Consider the following 24248-nt stretch of genomic DNA (forward strand, 5'->3'; position numbering starts at 1 on the left):
ACAAATTCAATTATTCATGGGAATAATGTCTATAATGTGTTATTAGTGGATATACTGGGCAATGTATCTTCACCTACTATTCATTATGATAGTTCCTGACAAAAACTCACTCTCCAGGTAATATGAAAGGAGATGGTTTAGGCAGCTATTTCTTTTAAAATCTCTTCATCTGATATACAACTTTATAGGAAAGTTTCTGCAATTTGTGTCAAACTCTGTCTTCAGGGAGGCCAATTCAACTACTTTGAACTTTCATATCCTCGAATGAATGGGAAGGGCTGGAAGGCGAGAGGGGTGTGCAGAAAAAGAAAAAGAAAGTGACATAAATCAAGAGAGGTAAGTCAAACATATCCTAACAGGGCTGAACACGAAAACTCCTGCCAAGGAAATGAAATGTACACTAAATGGGCAATTTGCTTTTTCAGGAAAGAATCTTCCATATTCAGAATCAGTTGAAACTCTGAATAAAAAACTGGCATTAGGAAGATGCCATACTTATTCGATTAAAGTAAAGACGTTAAGAGTAATCAAAATGGGTCTGGGAAATAGGCAAATGAAAATAAAATAGTAAATACACATATGAAGACAAACTTCCTATACTGGACAAATTATTTATGAGAGTCTTCATAATTTATTGTTTCCTAGATAAGTATTATTGATTATATGTGTAAAAACCATTATACTAGAGGCACATTTTTGGCAAATACATCACATTAAGCAGTGATCCCAGATTTCTATTGTGATTTACTGGAAGTTCGTGAGTAAGACAGGCCATCCTAAGTGAAGGATTCAAGAAGTCAAAGGCATTGGCTGCTCAAAGGTATCTCCCTAAGGTTTGTCATTAGGAAGACATTTTTAATTGAACTCAATTTTAGCACAATTCCTTTGAGTAAAGACAGAGTTGTTACCTCCAAAATCTGCTGTTCTTTCACATATTGCTATTAAGAGCCACTTAAAAAATAGGCATTACCCAGACAAGTTATTTCACTTAGATTTGTTTTTAAAAATTATATGAATGAAACTTTTCATAGCAACATTATCTATGATGTTGAATTTAGGAAGTATCCTTAATTTTTCAGCAGTTAATTAGGATATTACACAACCAGAAATACCACTATAAAACCATGAAGAACTCTTAAAAGTAATAATTTAAGAATTTGAAAATAATACAGATATATATTTATCTGTTATATATATATATATATATATATATATATATATATATATATATACTGTTCAAATCTATAACTGTATACATTCAAACATTATATGGAAATGGGAAAAGTAAAACTAGATTCTGCTTAGAAATGTGTAAAACTATGGATGAATCTTAGCTTCTGTGATGTTTTAGAGTTTTAACTCTCAGGTTCTACAGGAAAAAAATTAAGACATTAAGTACCCACAAGAAAGAAAATCAAGGCATTAAGGAAGGACTTATTTTATCTATTATTACAATAAGATAAATGCGTTTTTATGATTGAAGACAGACGTGTTTGATTGCCAAGTAGAAAAAGTATAAAGTTTAATTATATATTGAGAACCTAACGTGTGCCAGCACAACGGTGATTTACACTTTCATCTTCTTGAACGATCACAACAAGCTTAAAAGATAATTGCTAGTCTTCTAATGCATGTATAAGGAAGTTAATACCAAAAGGAAGCCAAAATGACTTGTGTAATGTCCGAAACTTGGCAGAATGGAGATTCAAACTGAGGCCAGAGTCATATGCTTTCCACACTATCCACATTTTCTCCATCCAGGATGTGGGAAAGCCTGTGAAGTGTAATTTTAGCTGGGATGTGCAGGGGGGATTCTGGCCTGATGCTCAGCTGAAGGACAGGACACATGGCACCACCAGATCTTGGAGGAGGGAGTGACAGGGAAAAGATATGATGCCAAAGTGACATTTTTACTAACTCAGAATTATATTTGTTACTATGATTTCAAATTTTTAAACTGTCGACACTTTAAAATAAAATACCCCAAATTATGCAAACTCAAAGTAGATATTAAAATATCACATGTAGCTTGGTTCACCTGGGACTTCAGAAGCAAGACCACTTTTCTCTCCTGGGGAGAGAGGTACATGAAGTTCAAGTTCATTATGCTGTTTCCTCGAGGGAAGCATTCTTGATCTAATATCTGAAAGCATTTCTATTAGGAAGGACCGCTGCATTTTAGGACAGATTACTTGGCAATAAAAGAAAGAGTAGAAAATCAAAGGCGGGACAGAACCAAGCTGTACAAAGCAGAAATATAATCTGTAAAAGTGAGGGTTTGTAGCTATTGAGGACTCCACATTATACAATTATAAAACATTCCCCAGAGAGTTAGAAGGAACCCATTAAAGATTTCCTCATTTAACTAACAACAACAAAAACAACAACAAAAAATGTTAGGCACATTGGTGTTATTGACCCTTTCTCCTGACCTCCCTGGAAATGAGAACCTTCACTTTCCCTGAATATAAGAAAAAGAGAAAAAGGGAAAGAAATGAAAAGGGTAGCAATATCAAGAGACCTCAATATAAGCCAAAAGATTCCTTGGTGAGAGAAGATGGGTAGTTGATATGATGAGAGACGTATTCGAGTCCGACTTCCCAAGAGTCACCTGTCTACAATGGTCATGTCTGAAATATCCATCTTCCAGGTTGATATGGTCTCCAGATCTGGCATTTTCTGGAGACATGGGAGTGCAGAGCTGCTGGTGCCTGGGGACAGATTTCTTGAGCTGTACTAAACATGCACTGTTTTGATCTTGCGACCAATCAAAACAAGACCAACAGCTCTATAAACTCAGGGGCTTGTGAGTGTTTCTTTATCTCACTGCTTCGCAAAACCACTACCCTTTTCTGCAAGGTGCCCTTTAAGCAGCTGTATGAAGTAAGGTTGTATGGGTAAAAATTAATCTAATTATACCACCAATAAAAGCAGCATAGTTATATCTGTACACATATAGAGATAAAGTGGTCTCTTTATAAAAGATACACATATAGATGCAATTAGTGACTAAAAGTACAATAATGTTTTCAATTACACTAATCAAGTGCTTATTTATGTTTTTCTTTTGGAGGATAGCCATTTAAAACCTTGCAAATACCTATACCTTAATTGTAATTATCAATATACTGATATGTGGCTCAACTTTGTGTCACTGAAGACAAAATTTAGAAAAAAAGGAACTTGTGAAATTCAGATATTACATGACTATCTTGAGATGATAATGAAATAAACCATCTTAATTAATATGCATATTTAATTGGGGCAAGAGGATAATTAATGCATTAGCATTAATCTTTCCTCCTCTTACCACCTGGGTGGATTTTAGCCAAAATGTATCATATATAGAAAACACAGCTTTGAGATATTAAAAAAAAACACACACAAAAAAAACACTGTAACTGGAAAAATTCTAATTTAGCCTCCTAATAGTTTATTTTTAAACTTCACCAGCTTTTCTCACAGTCTAACCCTTGATCTGATTTCATGGTACATTTGGACTGATTGCTTCAAGAAAAGCATGCTTTAAGTATTTCTAATTTGCTTTTCTTTGTTGGTTTAATTCAATTTAGTCTGCTGATGAAATCCTGAGATTTAAATTGCTCAATTTCTTAATGTAGAAAATGCTAGCCACTCTTGTTGAATAAGTTCTTTGAGGCAAAAGACAAAGTTCAAAACTTAGGAAAGATGGCCCATTAAAAAGGAAAGGAGAAACTAGTTTGTAATGAGAAGAAACAATTGCTCATTGCAAATAAAATTTCATTATTTGTTCAAAAGAATATTAGCGAAGTTCAATTAATTCAAAAGACTTTTCTTTGAAAATTTTGTATGTTTCAAATTATTGATGATGTAATAAGGATCATATCTACAAGAATTCATCATAATAAGTTAATTCAATTAAGCTATAAGTTTGAATTTCTATGCTCAATATAGTAATTCCTGATCTTTATAAAATTAGGCTTGAGTTGAGCTCTTCTATAAATGATTTCTTTCTTTCCCTGGGTTTTTAGAGTATGCATAAAACATATTTACTGATTTTTAAAAAAGAGTTACATCATGGGGAGTTAGAAAATGCTAGTAGCTCAGCATTACTTCTCAGAAAGAACGTCAAAGGAGTTGCAATTAGCTGAATGCAGAGTTTAGCCAATCACACAGGGTGTGCATCTCTCATTATCTATCTATCTATCTATCTATCTATCTATCTATCTATCTATCTATCTATCTATCTATCTATCATCTACCTACCCACCCACGTGCTAGCCTGCTTTCCCTAAGAGCCTTCCTTATCTCCTCAGAGTGGATCATAGCCTGGTAGCTGATGCTAAGCTATTAATACCCTCATTATAAGTAACAGCTCTTTCATCACCTGTTTTCCTAACAGTTGGAAATCTAAATATTTGTTCAGTTCTTTCTAACTAATGTCTTTTTAAATTCTAGAGCAGGGGGTGTTAAAACGAAGGAGACGATATAATTTATCTTTCAATTTGGAACAAGGATGCGTTTGAGAGTGAAAGGAGACACTTTAAAAAAAACACAACAGGGCAACTCGCATAAACCAGAAGAGTCCCAGGAAAGCAGGGATCTCTGGTGACCCTGTCAATGACACACATATATTTAAAATCCAACTGCATCCTAGTGTCAGGCAGTTTACTTTTATTTACAAACCTATGACTTCTTTGTGTGTGTCTGGGATTTTCCAATTAGAAAGATTAGCTGTCTTTATGTTTACTTCAGGACAGCCAGCCAGTATGGCTTCTAGATTTATAAGTGTTGACTCTGAGCTCACAGGTGTCTTGTTCAGTAATAATGAGAAATATTTATGACCTTTTCTGTCAAATGTGGCAAGTTCTTAACTATAAATTGCCAGATGCATTGTTTAAAGTTTCCAGATGGATCAGTGTTCAGCTGCTGTTACTATAATTTCATGGTATATGCTGTCCTATCGTTCTTGAGAAATATTCTCTTCCAGGTGGTAATTTATTTTCTTATTCCCAAATTACATAAGCAAGACAATGAATGGTTTATTATGAGTGTACCATTGTGGTACTAAAAGACTAGAAAGTGAAGAAAATGTTCCTATGTCCTATCTTTGCCATTGAACCTATTTTTGCCCTGAACACTGAATGAGCTATGTCAAAAGTTGATGTTAATAAACCTGCTCTGTCCTATTAATCGTCACCACTGCAAAGCAATACAAAATTGAATGTCATGACTTTTGGCTGGTTCCTTCTCATTTTTCACGTCTCAGCTCAAATAACATCTCCTCAGAGATACCTTCCCTAAGCAAACTATCCGATGAGGCCTCTCCCACTTCATCTCAGAAAATAGATATCATCATTTAATTTCAAATAAAAAGTTCTTCATAGTCTCAATTATCATTTATTTAATTTGTTTTTCATTTCCTAAAGTAATTAACCCATGACAGCCACGGGGGCGGGGCATAGAGACTGAAACCTTATTTGTTTAGTTCATGAAATATAGTAGAAAACCAATTTATGTGAAACAAATAACTAAATGATTGAATGACTACATGAATGCATTGCTTTCAGGAATTATTGCTTACTTGAAGAGCTATTTCACTTTCTAATATTATGGGATGCCATGAGACCTTTATGTATATTTTCCCTTTTGATCCTGTCCTTTCCCTTTTATTTCCATTAACTGAAATACATAAAGAGTCTGAAAGGTGGGGCTTTAAGAGCTGTAATCAGTCATATCTCAAATATTAAGTGACTGTACAAGCCAAACATCAATATGGCAGCCATTCTCCTGGTCCACTTGGAAGGGAATCTGTTGCTATTATTGACCCAGCCTCCTGACCACAGTTGACGTCACAAAAGTGACACACAGCTTAAAAAGAAATTCAGGTACAGGTTTGCCAGTGGCCTTCATGGTGGTGTCACTCTGCCCAAACAGGGAAGATTGTGATTAAATGGAAAACTCACACAGGGGAAATGGATGAGCTAGTTTAAGATGAAGAGTAAACATTACAAGTTGGTTGGTACTGACAGGAGCAGATAAAGAGCAATGCAATTCTGCTGCTGAGAGGTTGACAAAATAATTCCTTCAGCAGAACTTCCAAGGATCCTGGGAACCTCTCATGAGGCATAGTTATCCTGCAGTTCCTGTTCTTTCTCAGAAATTGAGGTATTTATCTCTTCCCAGTCAAAGTATAAATGATCAGTATAACTGTTACTGTGTTATGAATCTTTGGCTACTATTTGTACAATATTTAACCTAGAAAATGATGATTAAATAAAAAGTTATGTGCACGATTTGTTGCAGGACATTTCATACTCATAAAATTTACTGCATATACTGTGGATGCATGTGTCTCATGTATGCTCTTGTACATATTATCAATAACTAATTAATGCATATTAATTACAAAGGTAATGAAATTCATTCATACTCATTTCTTTTTTATAAGTGTACCATTGGTCTTTGGTAGCAGGTTTGAAACAGCTTAATGCAAGGAACTTACTTGCAAAGAGAATCACCATATATATAATTTCTAGACATGTATAAAAATAACTGTAAAGAAGACCACTTCAAAAACATAAGACAGCTACTGTATTTTGTCACTATTATGTTATCATGATAATGACAAAGTTGAAAATTCACCTCCAATAAGACTCTTAATGGTAAATAACATTAAATAATTTTGAGGTACATTAGTATATGATTCAAACCTCAGTCTAGAATTGTATTTTTAATAATTAAAATGAACTAATGCATAAAGAGTCATTTAAAATTTATAGAAAATGAATTTCTTAAAGGCTTTATCTTCAGGTTAATTAAAAATAGTTTATTCCATTTCTGGGTTAATTACTGAAAGTTAGAACCATAAATAGACATAATGGAAGAAATGCTTTTGTTGTCTATGACCTTCCAAATCCATGTTGAATTCATGAAATGTCTGTCTGCCCATGGGATGCACAATTAAAGTCATCACACAATGGGCTTTTGATCCAATTAAATGGAAAATAAATTGTCTCTCCTTCATTTCTTTCTTTGAGGTGGAGATAGTCACTAATTTTTATTCTTTGCACATGAGATTTTATTTGTTAGAAGGTGTCTGAGTTTCATTTTTCTGCTAGCATTTTGCAGACTAAACCAATCATTTGCAGTTTTAACCATCAATGTAACAGTCAAGATAGGCTTCATTCCATTTACATTTGATTTCAAACGTTGGATTAGACTGCGTTATTCAGGAAACACTGTGCCATTGGGTGTCACTGCATTCAGTTAATCTCACAAAAACCTGTGATTCTGTGTTTCTTCAATACAGAAATTGTCAGTTCCTTTCAAAGCCAAGTCTGTACATCCTATTTTGTCCCCTGTAAGCTCTGTCTATCTGCAGATTTCTACTAAGTAGGATATGTGATAAGCAACCATAGGTGTCTGTTTCTGGATTCTTCCAAACTAATCCACACTCCTCTACTCCAGTATTCCTTTCTTTCCATCCCCTAATCCCTGGAAGTAAATGGAGTGATCATTTTAAAAATGCAAATCAGATATCACTCATTGTTTTAAACTCTCTAAAGTCTTCTCATTAAAATTTGAATGAAATAGTCTTTTTATGGCATGCAAGATACCATGTGACCTATTCTAGTGTATTTCTTCAGCCTCACCTCCTACCAATCTTCTTCATATTTATTCAGCAGGTTCCAGCCACAATAGCTGTACCTTGAACTTAAAGAGCATTTTCCTGGCTCTGAGTACCTTGTATGTTTTGTTCCTTCCACCTGATGGCTGACTCTGGAACGTTGCTTTGCTGGTTTTCTTTTATCACTCAGGTCTTGGTTCAAACGCTACTTTCTCAGAATGATATTTGAGTTCCTTACTTAAATCCCAACTCGACCACTTCCTATCTCATTAACTCATTAAATTTTCTTAATTGCATATATTGCTATTTCCAATTGTCATTTTTTGTTGATTTTGTTTGTTTTTTTGATCACTATGTTGTTTTTTACATCTGAAACTAATAATTAAAAAAAAGTTTATTTCATTACCATGGTTAGAAAAGATCTGCCCACTCTTAGATAATAAAATAATTTATCCATCCTTTCTTATAGTATCTATATGGTTTCATTTTATACATTTCTACTTTCATAGTTCAATTTGGAGTTTATTCTGGTGCATGGTGTGAGAAACATTTCACTTATAGCTTTCTTTGTATGTCTGGCTAGTTTATTTTAACAATACTTGTTTAAAAGTCCTTCTTTTCCCACTTTTTTTTTATGAGTGTATTGCTTTCTCCATTCTCTATATATGGTTGATAAGGACAAAAATTGGTTAATGTTTAATAACTGAATGACTACAGAAATGAATTCTTTCTTTCATTCTAGGTTGTTTTACAATTCTTGATTTCTTCTTGCTCTTTTTTCTTATGTTGCTATCATCAGTTCTTTGGATTCCTTTCTTGACAACGTAAGGCTTGAAATCTGTGCCCTTGACTTTGAAATCTCCCTAATCCATAAACCTCAGCACAGTGTATTCCATTAATGTAAAGGTATTCTTGGGATATGCATTAGTGGCTGGCAACCTAAACAGAAGGGTACAATTCTTGCACAGTCGCCATACAAATGGAGAGTGACAATTGATCCTTTGTAATTATTTTCAGTGAATCCAAAAGAGTAAAGTAGGTTCTACAAAGGTCAATTTGTTTCCCATGTGGGAAATATGCAGTTATAAAGTCTTTGCTGGAGCCACCTTATAGTGGCTTGCATGTGCCAATTATTAAACATTCACAAATTTTGAGTTCCATTTGTTAAACTGACATAGTAGAAGTATTTATACCACAAAAACTGACAACTGTGACATATAAGAGACTGTCCCACCAGATATCCAGTTTATCAGCCCCACCAGCAGACACATTTTCCTTTCTATGACTACCTCTAAGTGATTTTTTATTTTTTCGCCTTGGTGTGAGGACAAATTCACTCTTTTCCCTATGAAGTGATGGGACTTCTGTTTGTTGCAGACATGTCTATAGATCATATACCCTAAAATCTGACCTGTTATTCTTACAAAGTTCAGAACGCACACAGGACTCATTCTTTTTCTTAAAGTTTATTGGGGTGACAATTGTGAGTAGAGTTCCATAGATTTCAGGTGTACAATTCTGTATTACATCATCTATATATCACATTGTGTGTTCACCACCCAGAGTCAGTTCTCCTTCCATCACCATATATTTGATCCCCTTTACCCTCATCTACCACCTCCCTCCCCCCTTACCATCTGGTAACCCCTAAACTATTGTCTGTGTCCATGAGTTTTTGTTTCTTCATTTGTTTGTCTTCTTCTTTTGTTTTTTCTTCAGTTTTATATACCACATGTCAGTGATATCATATGATTCTCAACTTTTTCTGTCTGACTTATTTCACTCAGCATAATAATCTCAAGATCCATCAGTGTTGTCACAAATGGTACTATTTCATCTTTTCTTACTGCTGAATAGTATTCCATTGTGTATATATACTACAACTTCTTTATCCAATCATCTATCTAAGGACACTTGGTTGTTTCCATGCCTTGGCCACCGTAAATAAAGCAGATAATTTTTGATAAAGAAGCCAAAAACATACAATGAAGAAAAGACAGCCTCTTCAATAAATGATGCTGGGAGAATTGGAAAACCATGTGCAAAAGAATGAAACTACACTACTATCTATCACCATGTACCAAAATTAACTCAAAATGGCTCAAAGACCTAAACATAAGACCTGACACAATAAACTGCATAGAAGAAAACCTAGGTACTAAACTTATGGACCTTGGGTTCAAAGAGCATTTTGTGAATTTGACTCATTCTTAAAATCACCTAATCATTCTTTGTTAAGGCATAGGAAGAGGGCAAGTAAAGTCCCACTTTTATATGACTCATACAGGATGCCACTGGTGCTTTGTGATGTCCTTCTCTGACATAAAGAATGGAAGCAGGGCGATAGTCATGTAAGGACAGAGGGCACACGACTTTAGCCGTCAGGTCTTGGAGTTTAAACCTACAGGATCAGCACCAACCTGTTCATCTTCCACCATGACCAGTCTCTTTGTCATTTTAATAAATCTGAGGTTTTGGTTCACCCAGTTAGAAAATCCTCTTTGTTTATTTATTGGTATGCAATGGTAGCAATGGTGTTAGAGGATTGTCATGGCGCATGCCAGCCATGGGAAAAGCTGGAGTTTCCCTCCTAGTTATGAGCTTCAGGGGAGTCTGTCAGACCAGTATTGCTAGAATGTATAAAGAATCAAGGCCAGCTGGCTTGCCTCTCCTAGCATGTCTCCTTTTCCCAAAACTGGATCCTCATGAATCGCACTTGCAAGTGAGGATTGCTACAGTCTCTGAGCATTAATGTCTATTGAGGGACTTAAAAAGCTGTCGTCCAGCACATGTTATAACTACGACTAATATAAGTGCAAATGATTGTGGTTCTGACTCGATCACGGCCTCCAGCCCTCTCTGGGAAGGTACCCAGATACACAGTAACACAGAAGTTCAATCTTGCTTTTGCCAGATCTCCCATTTCCCAAAAACTCTAAGCACTGATTTCCCCCTTCTCCTTTCCCATAGGAGGATGTGACATATTTTATTCAAGAAGATGCCAGCAAAAATCAAAGTCCATGGCACATGATTCTGATATTTCTGTAAGACAGATACTACGGTATAGTCCCTGATGGTCTCTGACAGCCATCATCACTTCAAATACACAGTGTTCTCCTCCCCATCCAAACGCACATCTGTACTAGCATGTCTACACACCCTTATACTCACAGCCCCGCACACAGTTCTAGTCACATACTACATGCTCAATAAACTTGGTAGAATTTTTCAGGAGGGGAAAGGGAAAGTCTCCAGTTCACTTTCAGTTGATTATCAGTGCTGTCTCCCACATAAAAGTGGAAGTTAATCTCATTAGTGTGGTTAGAATGTGAAGATGTACCTGGCTTTTCACCTAGAAACCTCTCCCTTAAAATACAGGCTGATAAAATGAATGTGCTCACCACCTTGCACTTTGACCTGGGTAATTGTGGATGTGTCTTCCAGCCCACAATAATCTTTGCTGACAAAGGCTGGAGATTTCCAGAGGACCCAGGGTGAGCTTAAATAGGAAGGAAGGACAATCAAATAAAGTGTATGGGAAAAAAGATGTAACATCCTCAGCCTAAATAGGGGTTATGGCCTTAGTTCTACAGGAGGCAGACTCGACTGGCATAATAGGCAACCGGAAATTAATTTTCCACACAGCATGGGCCAAAGACAGCAGCACAGGAGAAGAAAGCAGAACTGACTTTTGCCCCTATCATTTTACTAAGCCATGTGAAATTAAGCCCGTCATGTAAATTATCTGGATACCACTTGTCTAATCTTAAAACAGATATCTTAATATTTGTGAAAGTTATTACAAAAGAAAAATATTAGAAAATCACTTATTAATGAATGTTAAGAGTCATTCATTGTTCAACAGTTACTCATTGCGTGTATAATTTTATATTTGAAAATGTTATTGTCAGATATAATTGTACTGACACATATTGTGTGATATTGTAGTGAAGTTATTATTACTCTTGTTATTGAGAAGTAGAATGGAAGACTATAAGAGTCTCACCTCAAGTGAGAGTTCCCTTCCTATCTGGAACTTTGACTGCCAGTAGCCAATTGCATCTACAACCTTCAATTGGCCTCTGCCTGGATAGCAGGAGTTAGCAGGAACTTCATAAAAGTAACTGGTGGAAACAGTTGTTTACTTTTCTTTTAAATTGTATTGTCCTTGTGAACCCCAGTGCAGTTGAAGTCATGAGAGATGATAATGAATGCCCAAACTGAAGAAGGTAATTTGTCTATCAATATAAATATGATTCAACAATTCACATTTTCCATTTTGAGTCAAAATGGCAGGAAAACTTGTTCACACACTGAAGAGGTGAGAGCATCACTTTTAACAACGTCTTTAAGGGTCCTCAAAGAAAATTAAGTAGAAAGTAGTCACCAGAGTATATAAAATTTCAGGCCAAACTGTGCCCACAAAGCCCTGCAGCTTTTCTGTACCTTAAAGAAATCACTTTCTGCTCTGCATTTGCTTGATCACGGGCCTACATGGTTTGAATGCAAAATGTTTAATGCTTGATATCACAAAGAACGCAAAGGGATTTTTGCCAGGCCCCCACTGCCTTCTTATCTGAAAACTGGGCTCGGTTTTTAATGTGAATTGTGGCTGTAAGCGGTTTTCAAAAACAAGACAATTATAAATTTAAAATCTGTTTGGACAACTTGCTTCTATGGATTTGGATGTCTGCCTTTCAGCCAGGCCTATGTATCTTTTGAATAAAGTCAGAAACAAATTAAGGCCTAAACTGCTCTGCCATCATTTCACACCAAAGTTTTCAATTGCTTGCCTAAGGAAAATGAAATAAGTACCTCAATTGTCAATCACTAGTCTATCTTGGCTAAGACGAACTGATAGACAGTCATTTAGATGGAAGCACACCTAAATTCTTCAGATATATTTTATACACTTTGAAAAAGGCAGACATATTTACCTGGGGACTACTTTTACTTCTTCTGCCAATAACCAGCTTATTAGAAAGTGCTAACCCTTTGACAGTTGTTCTGAAGACCAGAAATAGTTCTATGTAGGTCAGAAGTTAATATCAAAACGGAGGTGCACCACACTCTATTGTTGAAATCTGCCACATAACCTCAAAAATATCCGAACCCCAGAGTGTGCCTCAAAATGGGCTTAACAAACATAAGTTAGGAAATTACACAGATGAGCTTAGAATAATAATCTTCCTTCCTGTGTGAGTCCCACCATCTCTAAAGAAACTTCATTATGAAGAAAATATGGATTAAGGTTCAGGATGGGGTCTTTTAAGAGAATAAGAAATCTGTATGAAATAGTCTTTAGTCAATATAATATTTCCTTTTCATTCTCCACCCCATTCCTTCTTTTCACCTCACCACCATTGATTTATTTTATTTCTTGTGAAAAGTAAACAAAAATATATATAAAGCATGACAGGAATTCAATCCATAATTGAGGCTCGGGATTTAGTTGAGGGTGAAGTTCAGCCACCTGTCACATCCTAGCTTGACAATAGACTAGAAATTGATTTCTCTGCTTTATGTTATGGAGACACAATATTCTGAGCCAAAGAATAATTTAAAATTCCTTACTTTGCATTTCTTGCTTGTTTTCTGGTTTATTTCTTCCTCTTAACTACATACACCCTCTGCCTTCTCTCTCCCAAACCCTACTCCCGCTTCCTACATACAGAGTGGCCCTGTTTAATTATTTACATGACCTATATGACCTACAAGTTAAAAAGCAACAGAAACAGTGATCAAAGTTCAGCCAATCCATACATGGCACATCTTTCAAACACTGAGTCGTTTAAAAAATATCTATAAAGTGGGAATTTTAATAAGGTTACTTGAAAATCTAACGAATTTACGAACATCATGTATATGTTCTACATGAACATTTTATTATCTGAAATTGGATAAAATCTTCAAAAATAAAAATGATGACCCAAAGCTAAAAAATAAATACAACCAACATTTTACAAGAGAAAAAGGTGAGGGAATTATTGCCTACACTACCTCTTATAAACTCCAACTATATAATTTTGACAATTAGAGTGGTCACAGAAACTTCAGATCCTAATGGTCTACAAACACAATAGACAATGTAAGCTTAGACGAAACTGGGCATAGTGTGGTCAGGCAGTCTGCTCCTGCCTCAGCGCATCTTTGTACAATTTCATCGGCCTTACCTTGCAAGAATCTGAGCACACAGATGATTTTAATCCATAGTTTTAACACAGTCATTTTAAATCAATTTTATTAAAAAATAATTATTTTAATATGTTGATTTAAAAATATATATATTGAAGTAGAGAAATAACTCATCACTCTGGAGTTTTGGTGTACCTCTCCTCACTCTTTTGTTACGTGGGAGAGAGGGGTGATCTTGTTCCCTTGTATTACATTTTAATTTATATGCCTTTTCCTCAAGCCCTTTGGTGTGGCCTAATCTCTGACCCCGGAGGATAGACGTACACAGTGATGTGATATTACCTTTTTATTTCTGGGTCTAGAAAACTTGTCAAGAATAAAGGGAAAGGAATTGTTTTGCAACAATGAGAAAACCAATATATAATTAAGTGTCATATTATAATGTTGGTTTAAAATAGAATAAATCAGTAGCCTCCAAAAAAAATGCTGCTCAGATGAAAATGGCAAGCTTAAGTCATGAGTTTTGTTAATAATATGTGCTTAAACAAAGCCCCAGGGGAAGGGTTAGACTGTTCTAGAAGCTTCAATAAATGACTCAGATGTTCCCCCTTTGATCATAAGGGACTATGTATTTTAATGTGCATGGATTCCACTGGGTGACCTTCAGCATTAGATGCTGGGGTCTTGTTTCCTTGCTCCATATCTGAAAATGGAGACACCACTGTCCCCCCACCCCAGCTGACTCTGTTCATTCCTTTCCCCTACTCTCGTAAACTCAGCAAACAAGCAGATACTCTTGGAAAAGTGTGTTGTTTACTCAAAAGAAGTGAAATTCAGAATAGAAGACTGTTTTACTAGATTACACAGGTCACTAAAATTAGGAAATGTGGGGTGTGAACCTGGCTGACTCTAAAATGACTATCTCATTCTTTGCAGCAATCCAGTGCCCGTTCATGTATGCCAGCTTCTTCCTCCTGACCTCCCTGCCTGAACTATCAGGTTCTGGTTTAATGGACTTCTTTTCTCTGAAGGCTTTTGAGGTTGACATCTTCCTTCCTTGTTTAAAAAAAGGAGGGAAATAATAACACATCATCTTTGTTGTATAGCTCTGAAATATCAGCCACCTCACCTTAGACTCCACTTTATTTCTAGGGCCTATGTGTGCTTCTCCTTTGCTGACTTTAAATAGAGCTCTATCACCAAATCTGTGGCCTTCTATGAATGATAGTTATGGGAAATTGCTAGAATTGACCCTCATGCTGAACCTTCGACATGCGAAGTCTAATTTTTACTCCTAACTATTACAGTTCCCCGTGGTACAATTTTGCTCTCAGAGTTCTCTAAGCTTCAGAAAGTCATTCTAAGGTCAGGCTACTACATGATTATACAAAGTGGAGCAATAATCAACAATTTCCTCTAACCCTTTCACTGATTTTCTCCTCTTATCTTCAAATCCAATCAGAATGAGAGTTTATAAATCCTCCCTGGTCTCCTCCACTAAACTTTTTTCAATTAATCTCCTCCTTTCCCTAGAATTTTTCCCTCCATTTCCTTCTCTGAGGGGCCCCTTAGTTTAATTACACTTTCCACTTACTTGAACTACCCCCTTTTTTTCTTCTAACAGAAGAAAATATCAGAACATGCTTTTTCAAACCTCCCATTACTTTATATGGATCCTACTTATGTTCATCCACCTTTCTTCATCCTTTAACAACTGCTATCATCATATTATTCTCATTTCTACTATAAACTATTGGCAAACCATAGGCACAATTTGCCATCTTTATTTCAGTATATTTCCTTAGGGTCTGTCTCTTTTCTACATCTTTTGCACAACCACAATTGCTCTTTTTCTTCTAAATAAAGTATAATTTGTTATCTTCTAGTGCTATAGTAACATGAATATTGACCCAAAATCTACATGGAAAAGTGAAAGCATTACCTTTTTCTCTAAAGGTATTTTTGTTCTTTTTCTTGTCCCCTTGTCAGTAACTACTTTATCTCTCCAAGTAACAATTTTCATAGTTTTCGTGACATTTTCTTTTATAACATCATCCTTCCTTGTCATCCTCGTCCATGTTTCTGCCACACACAAATACACTCAGACCCAAGCACATACATACATACACAAGTCAGTAGGCAAGAAGTGACAGGTTTTGCTTGGTTTAGTTTTAGTTCCAACCCATAAAAATGCGAAAGAGAGATGGAAGGGGTAAAAATGGAAAAGGATGAAAAATGGAAAAGGAAAAAGGAAAACGACATGCTAGAACTGGGAACTGAGTTCAAGGGGAACAATAAAAAGGGAATCTTGACAGAGACCCAACAAAGAAAAACTGGCTAATTTTCTTATTAGAATTTAAATATGAGCTAAAATTATAAAAACCACAAAATAATTTGTATGTACTAACATCGATAGACTGTCATAGTTTGGTCTTGCCCTGTAAGCCAGCTGACATGACACAGAGATTGCCTACTCTCACACCATTTTCAGGTTGATCTGCCATAATTTCTTTTCTTTTTTTCCTTTTTCTTTTTTTTCTGTAATGGTAACAACCCAGAAAAAGAAATTGGCAAATTGCAATACATTTCACCATCACATTTTTACATATTTTAATAGCTCAAGCTATTGTATGTTATATTTACCTATCTATTATAATTGTTTACTAAAGAACCCTTTTTTATTCCAATATAGGAATCTAGTCCCTCTAAATCTGAATCATTATTTTGAAGCTGCTTGAATACCATCAAATGGACATCTCCTGAATATTGGATCTAGAAAAAGGTTCATGAAAAAAAACAAAAAAAACCTTATTACTATTTTGTGTATTGCCACAACTATGATTGCCATCCAAATTATATAAAATTCAGCTCCCAAAGAAATCTGTCTCCGTACTTTATCTATATCAGTATTTTCTTCATTTTTTAAGGCTTTCTATCACCCCACATCTGCATATATATTGTTTTTTTCCACCCTGTGACTCTTCATTTTCTCTCTGACCAGTCTGTCTTCCTTTTCTTAATCTTGTCATTCTGTATTTTCATCTTCTATTAGTCCCAGTGCCTGAGATAGAATCTCTTATGTTGTTACAGTAAAAAGGATCAATATCATTGTTGAAGAAAATCCTAGTAATGCAGTGTTATTGGTTTGGCCTTTTAATATGTTAGATGCTCCTTAAAATTAGGATTTAGGATTAGGAGTGCTATGTGATTTAGTTTTCTTTCTTATATTTTTTTCTTCTGTATGTCATCATTTTTGAAGATAAAAACATGTGAACACACAATATGATATATTACAGAATTGTACATCTGGAACCTATGTAACTTTGCTAACCATTGTTACCCCCAATAAATTTTAATTAAAAATAAATAAAAATAAAAAAAAAATAAATAAAATAAAAACATGTAGCTCAAAAGACCTGATAAATGCAAATATTATTGAGTCAAAAGGAGATGTTTGCCATTTAAGATGGGAATATGGAATTTATCAAAAAATGCAATGGCAAGAAATGAAAGTTCCAAAGGTAAGGTGATATAGAATCAGGAAAGGACTTTTGGCATCCTTACATGATAAATTGATTTATTTATTCAGATTGGTTTTCATTTTGTCTCTGGCTTGATTTAGCATCAAATAAATTTAGTACCTCCAGCCCCAGTCCTTAATACAACTAGCAATCATCAAGAAACCAAACAGAATTGTGAAAGAATGTCTGCCACAGATAGGCAGCTGTGTGTTGTAACTGACATGAAGAGATAAAGAAAAGGCATATACTCCGGTCAAACTGCATTGCACTACTGAAGATATTTTGACTACTCCTAGCTCTAAGATGTTATCTCACGTTACTAATGTTAGTTACCTGATGGAACAAGAGAACTTCAACGCTAACATTTCCCAGATGCTCAACCATTTTCCTAAAAACTGCTAGCTACTTAATATAAAAGCAAATTACGTACCATTTATCTTTTAACCTCTTCTCCTCCTTGAAACACCAGAATGGACTAGACAAAGCTGTGGCAACAAATACCGTCTCGGGCTACCAAGGAAAAAATATTTTCAGCTTCCGAAATCTTTTAACACATATGGTCAACTTTCTACTGATTAACTATGTGATGTCCCACATTGAGGTAGATCAATTTCAGATTTTCAGTCCATAAATAAAGTCATTTGTTCTCCCTTCAACCTTCCCAGTTCTCTTTATTCTTTGTATCAGAGAATAGTATCACTAATTATCCATACTGACAAGATAAATATGTGAATGTCAGGCTAAAACTCAACTTTTCATTCATCATCGTGGGAGACAGAATAAGTCCCCCAAAAAAATGTCCACATCCCAATTTTTGGAACCTGTGAAGTTGTTACCTTATATGGCAAAAGAGATTTTGAAAATGTGATTTAGTTGAGACTTTTGAGATGAGAAGGTTATTCTGGATTACGTGGTGAGTGCAATGAAATCATGGGTCCTTATTAGAGAGAGGCGGGGTCGGAAAGCAGGAGGGCAAAGGAAGTTTTGAAGGTGCTATGCTGATAGCTTTGATGACAGAAGGAGGGGCCATAAACCAATGAATGCAGGAGGTGTCTAGAAACTGGAAAAGCCAAGGAAACAAATTCTCCCTTAGAGCCACCTGAGGGAACACGGTCCTCTATCACTTTGAATTAAGCCCAGTGAAACTGATTTCAGGCTTTGATCTCCAGAACTGTAAAATAATACATTTGTGTTATTTTGATTCACTAATTTTGTGCTAATTCGTTACAGCATCAATAGAAAACGAATACAGTCATCAATATCCAACTCCTGTAGAAATTGTCTTATTCTGTTCGTTCCTATCCTATGTCAATGACGGCACATACTGGATCTCCAGGCCTACTTTGACTAGCTTTTAATCTCATCTTCAGTTTACCGTGCAGCAACCCCACACAATTAGGCTTGTCCTATCTGAACTTCATGATGCCGCTAGAATAACATTCCTAAAATTATAATCCATGTATAATATTCCTTGTTTAAAACTCTCCAACGGATTGCAATAGTTTTAAGATAACATCAACTCTCCTGAGGTTAGAACATAAAGCCCTTCATGTTCACACTTCTTATTGTCTGTTCCTGTTGTTCCAGCACTCTGATCTTCACTTTTCTGGACCAGCTCCCTAGGTACTCATATGTCACATCTTATAACATGCCTATGAGTGTGTTGCCCTTCCCTCTACTCCTCTATCTGGTACATTCATTGAGTATCTAATGAGTAAATGACTAAGGATAATTTCCCTAACAATGTAGACACCAGATTAATATAACCTTTTGAGTTTGCCATTCAGACTAATGCACATACATTTGTTTTGGAGCCACATATTTTTTACACAGGGCAAAAATCATTGTTTCCCCACACTATTCTATACTTAGCATTCTAATGCATATTTTCAAATGAAACAAATAATAGGCGATTCTTTTATAGCAATGTTAATTTGCAGGCCTACTTAGGAAATATTTATTAGCTTAATGACATGTTATCTCATTGGAATTGTGTGAGTATGGCCCTTCTCACTGCTTACATATTGACTTAACTTAGACCGTTTCAGAAATGTAACTGGTTTTTCATTAAAATTTGAAGAACTTGATAACATCACAGTCTGTTTTAAAACACTGTTCAATAAAGCAAGTAGGATTTTTACTCTAATCTGCCTGATAAAACAAGCAAACACTTAGGTGGGAACTCAGAAGTCTCTGACATTCAGTTAATATGACAGGTTAAGAGATATGAAAATTTAACAAAGTAAACTTGAGATCTAATGCATGCAGAGCACCTTACATTTGCTGTGGGGTATTAAAGCCTTCTACACTTGACAAATGAAATTTCATTTAAGTAGTAGATTTACAAGTTAAAGTTGTTGAGATTTACAACTGCTAGAAGACTCAAAAAATGAAATTTCTCCTCCAGGAAGTTGTTCTTTCCTTCACTTTACTAGAAATATCTAATAAAGAGAAATTCTTATATGCCTAAATCAAAATGTCAACACTTTAACATAGGTCTGTGAATTTTATATTCGGCATAGAAGTATTTATCTAAACTTTTCAACACCTAAATATATATTTTAACTTTGAGTAAGTATAGTTGCATTAGCAAAGAAAGTTTTATGCTTTTAAAAATTATGAAAGCCAGTAGTTTTGGGAACCCTATAATTTACTACCTCACAGAATGTAACTTTTAAAGAATACCGCCTACTATAGTTTATGTGCAGTAATAACAGATTTGGAAGTCAATTCTAAAATTTATAGTAAGAGAATAAATGACTTACTATCATAAAAGTTCCCCTTTTGAGTCTAGGCATACCTCCTTTAGTCACCTAGAACAGAATTATAGTTCAGAGGGAGCTATGCCTAATTACAGCTTTCAGTCACAAAGTCCATATTTTAACCAATAAAGTGACCTGTAATTGGGTCCATGTCCCAGCTCCTGCATTGTTGGGACTGTGACTTTCCAAAATGTGTCCACTGAACCTTACCAGGTTCTCTATAGCATATTTCATAAGAGGTATTACATTTAATATTGTCTTATATGAGGTCTGACAATTAAGTTCTCGAACTTGTTGCGATGATGTTGCTAAACTTTTTTGATATCAGAGGGATTATTCATCGTGAATTTGTACCAACTGGACCAACAGTCAACCAAGTTTACTATGTGGAAGTGCTGAAAAGGCTGCGTGAATAAGTTAGATGAAAATGACCTGAACTTTTCACCAACGATTCATGGCTCTTGCATCACAACAATGCACCAGCTCACATAGCACTGTCTCTGAAGGAGGTTTTAGCCAGTAAACAAATAACTATGTTGGAACACCCTCCCTACTCACCCGATCTGGCCCGCAATAACTCCTTTCTTTACCCAAAGATAAAGGAAATATTGAAAGGAAGACATTTTGATGACATTCAGGACATCAAGGGTAATACGATGACAGCTCTGATGGCCATTCCAGAAAAAGAGTTCCAAAATTTCTTTGAAAGGTAGAGTAGGTGCTGGCATTGGTGTATAGCTTCCCAAGGGGAGTACTTTAAAGGTGACCGTAGTGATATTCAGCAATGAGATATGTAGCACTTTTTCTAGGATGAGTTCTTGAACTTAATTGTCTGACCTCATATATCAAAATTACCATGAGTAAAACAGTTTGAAATGAAAGTACTCACAAATGGCAGCTTCTGCTTTTTAGATATTAAAAAGAAGACCAAAAAAGCTCCTGAGAAAAAAAAAAAGTACTCCTCTGTGTGGTGCTCAGAATAAAAGGATAAGTTTTATCAGATTTTTCTCAAATCTGATTTTAGAGAAGAAATAAAATATGATAAATAAGGTCACTGTTATTCATCCCTTCTTCCATCCCATTCTCTCTCAACCTCTAAGTAGCATTTAGTAATTTAAATTGTGAATGACAACTTCTAGACCAATTTATTAATTTTAGACATACACATACAAATAAATGTCTATTGTAGCTTGAGTGTTTTAAAAGTATTATGTAAATTCTATTCGAATGTGTATCTTATTTCACCACTGGATTTTCTTTTCATGTCAATATTGTATTTTGAGAACTATTCAAACTGATAGACTGATCTAAATAGTTCATTTATTTAAACTGCTATAATGCTAAAAAAATTTGCATTGCTTAAAAACACTGATAAATTATGACAGTGGATTTCTCATCTGAAACCATGGAAGCCAGAAAGATACAGCACAACATTTTCAAGTCCTAAAAGAAAAGAACTGTCAACCATTACTGTTTTATTCCATGATTTCATGATATAAGAGAATATGTTTCTAAAGTCTCTGTACCATTGATCTATTTGTCTTTTTCTGCTTAAGTGTAGCAGAATTTAAATTATCTAGCTTTATAAAAAGAGTTGATATCTGGAAATCAATTCCCCTTTCTTTGTTTTTAATATATTATTGGCTATTTTTGCACATCTATACTTCTATATAAATTTTATAAGCAATTTGTTAACTCCTACAAACACTGTGGTTGTGGAAGCTTCAAGTAGAAGAATGATATCTTTAAGATAGTGAGCTTCCCCATCAATGAAAATACTATTGCTTCCTTGAATTTAGGACAAATTTTATGTCTTTTAAGAATAATTTTATTTTTTCTACAAAGCTCTCGCATTTGTATGTTTAAATTTATTTTTATAAACATAAAACTGTTGTTTATCCAGTAATCCTAAGGTTATAATGCCTTTTATTGTATGAACATCTCTCAACTACTGAACATGAATTTAACATTTTAAGATGGGTATTTTCCACACACATAAAAAACTGTAAGTGAAAATAAAAAAACTAGATCATCCACTGTTCAATAAAAAAAGTAGGATTTTCAAATAAAAACCCAATGAGATACTATTTCACACCTGTTAGAATGGCTATTATCAATAAAACAAGTAATAACAAGTGTTGGAGAGGTTGTAGAGAGAATGGAACACTTATATAATACTAGTGGAAATGTAAATTGATACAGACACTACAAAAAACTGTATGGTGGTTCCTCAAAACATTAACAATATTACCATATGACCAACTAATCCCTCCTCTGGATAACTACCCAAAAATCTGAAAACATTTATCCATAAAGGTATATGTACTCTTATGTTCACTGAAGCATTATTCATGGTGGCCAAGACATGGAAACAACTGAAGTGTCCTTTGATAGATGATTGGATAAAGAAGATGTGGTATATAAATACAATGGACTATTACTCAGTCATAAGAAAAAATGAAATAGTGCCATTTGCAACAACATAGATGGATCTTGAGATGATCACACTGAGCGAAATAAGTCAGAAGACAGAAAAAGTTGAGAACCACATGATTTCACTCATGTTTGGAATACAGAACTGAAAGCATAAATGAACAAGATAAACAAACAAGCAAAAACTCATAGACACAGATAACAGTTTAGTGGTTACCAGAGGGAAGGGGAAAGGTGGGTAGTAGAAGAGGGGGTCAAATATATAGTGACTGCAGGAGATTTGACTGTTGGGTGGTGAACACAAAATGCAATACACAGATGATGTATTATAGAATAGTACACTTGAAACCTATGTAATTTTATTAACCAATGTCATCTAAATAAACTTAATTTAAAAAGCAAAAAAAAAAAGTAGGATTTTATTCCAACAGTGGAGGCAACATTAAGAGCATTGGAAATACTGAGAAATAATACATCAGTATCAATATGAAATCTTCATTAGGATCAAAAAGTATTTTAGGATTACTTTGATTGTACTAATGTTGCTGTCCTTAGAAATGTAATCCTTCCTAAAACGTGGCTGCATTGTGTGCGTGTGTATACATTTATTTGCCTTTTTGTAATTTGTATTTTGTTTCTAGGAATTTACTTATTAACGAAGCATCTTACCTAAATTAAAATAAAAATAAATGAAGGAACCACTGTGGCAAAATTTCTAATATGGATTCTGCTGACATTTAGGGTAAATGATGTTGTGGGTCTTCCTGGTAACCTTTGAGTAAGTAGATAATACTCATACCCTTTAAACCTCCTAATATATGCAGACATCCATGTCAAAGACCTACCTCAACTACAAGACATAAATGCCTTTTTTACCATTTGGGAACATGAAAAAAAATATATTTCTAGCTTTTCCAAAGAATAATCCCCATTAATTCTTAGACAAGCAATCAGGATTTTCTAATGAACTAATGGAGAAAAAAACAAACAAACAAAAACAAACCAAAGCACCTTAAAAAAAGTGATTACTATTTGAGGTTGCACCTTTGAAATATGTTAATTGTTAACGAGATAATCAGTTTAAGAGACCTTTTCTAATTTACTATACTATGTGCAACACTAGAACAACTGAATGTAATCATTGAAGGGTTTGTGTGGTTATTTATCTTAGATAATTTTCTTGGCATTGTTATTTTGGAAAAATTTGCTATAATGAGATTATCTTGTCTTGTGAAGAGGTGATTATTACATCATCTAAGCCTTTGATCTAAGTATAGTGTGGAATTCAAGCTGGTATAAGTTTTTAGTTTATTTTACAAATTTTAAGAACTAAAGAAAGAGTTAAAGTATAGTATAATAATGACCAAATTAAAACCATCAATTATCCATTTTAAGCAAGAAAGTATCATTGATTTTATCCTTTCATATTTTTCCATATGGTTAGCGATGTCTCCTACACTGGATAGGAGTCTATTTTTGATTTATGCTTTCTTCTTTTGGTAAAAATCTCTTAGCAAATAAAGATGCTGGAAAGAGCAATCTAGAGTAATACAGTGAGAAACAGGAGAAGAAATGAATAGGAAGATATAGAAAATAACTTTTGGAGATCATCTATTCTGTGCCTAGTAATTTCATCAATCCTAAAAACAAGGCTGTTATGTTATTTCTCTTCTGCCAAAGAGAAAACTAAGGCCCTGAATTTACACTCTCAAGTCTATACAAGCAATGAGGCATAGGGAAAGGAATTAAAATCAGGTCTCTCTACCTCAAAAGATCCGCGTTCTTTCC

General features: G+C 34.8%; 1 pseudogene; it reads left to right on the forward strand.

The window, feature by feature from the left end:
• The first annotated feature begins 268 nt into the window (after positions 1-268).
• LOC109455157 (cytoskeleton-associated protein 2) overlaps positions 269-24248 on the forward strand; it is a 28839-nt pseudogene continuing 4859 nt past the window's right edge.

This window comes from Rhinolophus sinicus, linkage group LG03 (assembly GCF_036562045.2).
Source record: "Rhinolophus sinicus isolate RSC01 linkage group LG03, ASM3656204v1, whole genome shotgun sequence".
NCBI classification, from domain to species: Eukaryota; Metazoa; Chordata; class Mammalia; order Chiroptera; family Rhinolophidae; genus Rhinolophus; species Rhinolophus sinicus.